Here is a 4,677-nt window from a genome sequence, read left to right on the forward strand (position 1 = left end):
ACATCGACAACTGGGTAACCAAAAGACACAGGGACAAATGAGTAACCAAAGGGCCAACTCATTAACTGAAATTTCAAAGAGGCTACTCATTAACTGAAATTTGAACATCGACAACTGGGTAACCAAATGTCAGAGCGACAAATGATTAACCAAGCAGGCAACTGATTAACTGAAAACTTGTCATTCACATTTGGGACGGAATTCAGGATGGGAATGTATTCGGCCCCCTTACCGGGCCTTGGGGTGCTGCTTTCCCGCTTGTGGAACCGAGTTGGGGTCGTCAAATGGCCTGGTGCATTGTTTGAAACACTGGTTAATGAGTTGTCAAGGTCGGAAATCATAGAACATAAGAGCAGCTCATTAACTGAAATTTTGAACATCGACAACTGGTTAACCAAAAGCCAGAGCGACAAATGATTAACCAAGGAGGCAACTCATTAACTGAATTTCGAACATCGACAACTGGTTAACCAAGAGTCAGAGCGACAAATGATTAACCAAGGAGGCAACTCATTAACTGAATTTCGAACATCGACAACTGGGTAACCAAAAGACACAGGGACAAATGAGTAACCAAAGGGCCAACTCATTAACTGAAATTTCAAAGAGGCTACTCATTAACTGAAATTTGAACATCGACAACTGGTTAACCAAATGTCAGAGCGACAAATGAGTAACCAAGCAGGCAACTGATTAACTGAAAACTTGTCATTCACATTTGGGACGGAATTCACGATGGGAATGTATTCGGCCCCCTTACCGGGCCTTGGGGTGCTGCTTTCCCGCTTGTGGAACCGAGTTGGGGTCGTCAAATGGCCTGGTGCATTGTTTGAAACACTGGTTAATGAGTTGTCAAGGTAGGAAATCATAGAACATAAGAGCAGCTCATTAACTGAAATTTTGAACATCGACAACTGGTTAACCAAGAGTCAGAGCGACAAATGATTAACCAAGGAGGCAACTCATTAACTGAATTTCGAACATCGACAACTGGTTAACCAAAAGACACAGGGACAAATGAGTAACCAAAGGGCCAACTCATTAACTGAAATTTCAAAGAGGCAACTCATTAACTGTAATTTTGAACATCGACAACTGGTTAACCAAAAGCCAGAGCGACAAATGAGTAACCAAGGAGGCAACTCATTAACTGAATTTCGAACATCGACAACTGGTAAACCAAAAGACACAGGGACAAATGAGTAACCAAAGGGCCAACTCATTAACTGAAATTTCAAAGAGGCAACTCATTAACTGAATTTCGAACATCGACAACTGGTTAACCAAATGTCAGAGCGACAAATGATTAACCAAGCAGGCAACTGATTAACTGAAATTTTAAAATTGACAACTGGATAACCAAAAGTGGGAACTCATGCTTCGGACGGGCTTACATACGGCAGGCTGACGCCCGGCAGAGGCCCGGGCTTCGCCTCCCTTGCGTAAGCGACCGTCTCCGAATCGATTAAAGGCGTAAAATCGGAGTTCAGAGCGGGAAAATTTTTTCCCGAAAACGGCCGGAAAAAAAAAAATGTCTCCTTTTCCGCCGAGCAGGGTGGCATTCGAACGGGCACGGGAAGCCGCGTCTAACGGTGTAAAAACGGCTTGGCTCCGACGCGGGAGTGCGGAGATATGGCCGTTCAAAGTTGTACTGGAAGTCCGGAAGGAGAAAAATTTGACTGCCTGTAGCCGAAAAAAGTTCCAGCGGTCGGTCACAAAAGTCAAATCCGTCCCGCTGATTTGACACTTGTCATTTCTGGCAGGGGGGATTGGCGGGGTACCTGGAGAATGGTAGGAGGTGGTTTTTCGAGACTTTATCTGTTTTCCAGATTACTGTCTAGGGCCTCCAGGTCTGCAGAGACCGACCCGGGCTGCCGTCCAACCGACTTTTAACCCTTTTTGGGTGGAAATTTATTTCCATTTTTAACCAATTTTCGGGTTTTTGGTCGGGCTTAAAAACGGCAGCCTGACGCCCGGCAGAGGCCGGGGCTTCGGCTCCCTTGCGTAAGGGACCGTATACGAAACGATTAAAGCCGAAAAATCCGAGTTCAGAGCGGGAATTTTTTTTCCCGAAATCGGCCGAAAAATAAAAAAATTCTCCTTTTCCGCCGAGCAGGGCGGCATTCGAACGGGCACGGGAAGCCGCGTCTAACGGTGTAAAAACGGCTTGGCTCCGACGCGGGAGTGCGGAGATATGGCCGTTCAAAGTTGTACTGGAAGTCCGGAAGGAGAAAAATTTGACTGCCTGTAGCCGAAAAAAGTTCCAGCGGTCGGTCACAAAAGTCAAATCCGTCCCGCTGATTTGACACTTGTCATTTCTGGCAGGGGGGATTGGCGGGGTACCTGGAGAATGGTAGGAGGTGGTTTCTCGAGACTTTGTCTGTTTTCCAGATTACTGTCTAGGGCCTCCAGGTCTGCAGAGACCGACCAGGGCTGCCGTCCAACCGACTTTTAACCCTTTTTGGGTGGAAATTTATTTCCATTTTTAACCAATTTTCGGGTTTTTGGTCGGGCTTAAAAAACGGCAGCCTGACGCCTGGCAGAGGCCGGGGCTTCGGCTCCCCTTGCGTAAGGGACCGTATTCGACCCGATTAAGCCCCGAAAATGGATCCAAATGTCGGCCGACCAAGTAAGCTTGCTGGGGAGAGAGACTAAGTGCCGGGCTTGGCACCTCATTAACCAGTGAAAAGTTTTGGCTGCTGGAGAGACTAAGTCCCAGCCTGGGCACATCATTAACCATAAATGAAAAAGGCGAGGCCGAGTCTGGTGCATGGCTAACTGATTAACCAAATTGGCAAGGCCCGGGCTGAAAGTGAATGAGCGACCCGTGGCCAGGGGGCTGGAATGCGGGAGAGAATCCAACCCCCAAAATATGGAAGTCCGATGAGAAAATATTCGGCCGCCTTTTGCGGGCCTCGGGTGTTGCTTCCCGGCCTGGGAAAGTGAGTTGCTCCCGCCGAATTGACATGTGCATTTAACGATTTCGAGACATGATTAACCAAAACGCGGAAGTCCGATGAGAAAATATTAGGGCCCTTCAAGCGGGCCTCCGGTGATGCTTTCCGGCTTGGGAAAGTGAATTGCTCCCGCCGAATTGACATGTGCATTTAACGATTTCGAGACATGATTAACCAAAACGCGGAAGTCCGATGAGAAAATATTCGGCCGCCTTTTGCGGGCCTCGGGTGTTGCTTCCCGGCCTGGGAAAGTGATTTGCTACCGCCAAATTGACATGTGTCATTTCTGGCAAGTGTCTCAGGACATAGTTAATGAGTTGCAGTTTGGGAAATCATTAACCTCGTCGGAAGTCCCGATGAAGAAAAAAAAAAGTGCCATTTGCGGGGATTTGGGTGCTCCTGGTCGGATAGAGGTGGCCGTTTGACCCGCTGATTTGACACTTGTCATTTCTGGCAGGGGGGGTTGGCGGGGTGCCCGGAGATTTTCGGGAACACGATTTTCAGAACAAAATTCACTCAGCGGGAGCACTTTGAAAATGCCCGAAAAGTGTTACTTTGCTAAAAGGCTCATTTTATCAATATAGAGACCTTTCAAAGAGTATTGGAAAGTCATATTAAAGTGGTTTTGTGGCTTTTATGACTTAATGACAAAAAACTCTAAGTGTGAATCTGAAATCGTAGACAGACAGCAGAAACATATAAATAATTCCAGCGTCTAAGTTTCATTTGCTGTCTGTCACACAGGTGCCTCTGAACCGGTCAGGGCCTGTGACCCCACTGAGCTTGTGTTTTGTGGCTTATGCACACGCAGTGTTTGCACCAAGTTCCCCTGTGTTGTGCGCTCAGTGGGCCCGTCCAAGACAGCAGAAACAAGATGTACATGCCAGCGTCTTTAAAGTTTCATTTGTTGTCTTGTCACACAGGTGCCTCTGAACCGGTCAGGGCCTGTGACCCCACTGAGTTGTTTACTGGGGCTAATGCACAAGCAGTGTTTTGTCAGAGAGTTCCACTGTGTTGTGCGCTCAGTGGGTCCGTCTAAAATGACAAGACAGCAGAAACATTCCAGCGAGTTTCATTTGTTGTCTTGTCACACAGGTGCCTCTGAACGGGTCAGGGCCTGTGACCCCCGCTGAGTTGTTTACTGGGGCTAACGCACAAGCAGTGTTTGTCAGAGAGTTCCACTGTGTTGTGCGCTCAGTGGGTCCGTCTAAAATGACAAGACAGCAGAAACATTCCAGCGAGTTCCATTTGTTGTCTTGTCACACAGGTGCCTCTGAGCGGGTCAGGGCCTGTGACCCCATTGAGCTTTGTGAGCAACGTATGCACACGCAGTGTTTGCAACGAGATTCCCTGTGTTGTGCGCTCAGTGGGCCCGTACGACCGATTTGGTGACTCGCGTCCGTAGTGGGAGTCCCCGGGCCGGCCCAGTATAGAGAGAGGCTGGTGTTCAGGCTATTTCGGGGTTTCCTCTCGTTTCTGTCGCTGGTGACAAGACGGGCATGCACACGGCGAGTCAGAGAGAGAGGGTGTCGGCGCAGCTCCCGGTGTTTTCTTCCTTGGCCGCGCCCTTCTCTTTGTCCTTGAAACTCTTTCGCGTGAGTCCGAGACGTCCTGTGATTCTCAGTGGTCCTATTCAAGCAGCGGAGCGGGTGTCTGCCTCTTGTGCACGAAATCTTGTGTGCTCAGTGCGTCCCGTTCTGCTAGCTGAACACGCTATTTC

The sequence above is a fragment of the Somniosus microcephalus genome, unplaced genomic scaffold, assembly GCF_052327205.1.
Source record: "Somniosus microcephalus isolate GS21.2 unplaced genomic scaffold, FLI_Smic_1.0 scaffold1836, whole genome shotgun sequence".
Classification (NCBI taxonomy): domain Eukaryota; kingdom Metazoa; phylum Chordata; class Chondrichthyes; order Squaliformes; family Somniosidae; genus Somniosus; species Somniosus microcephalus.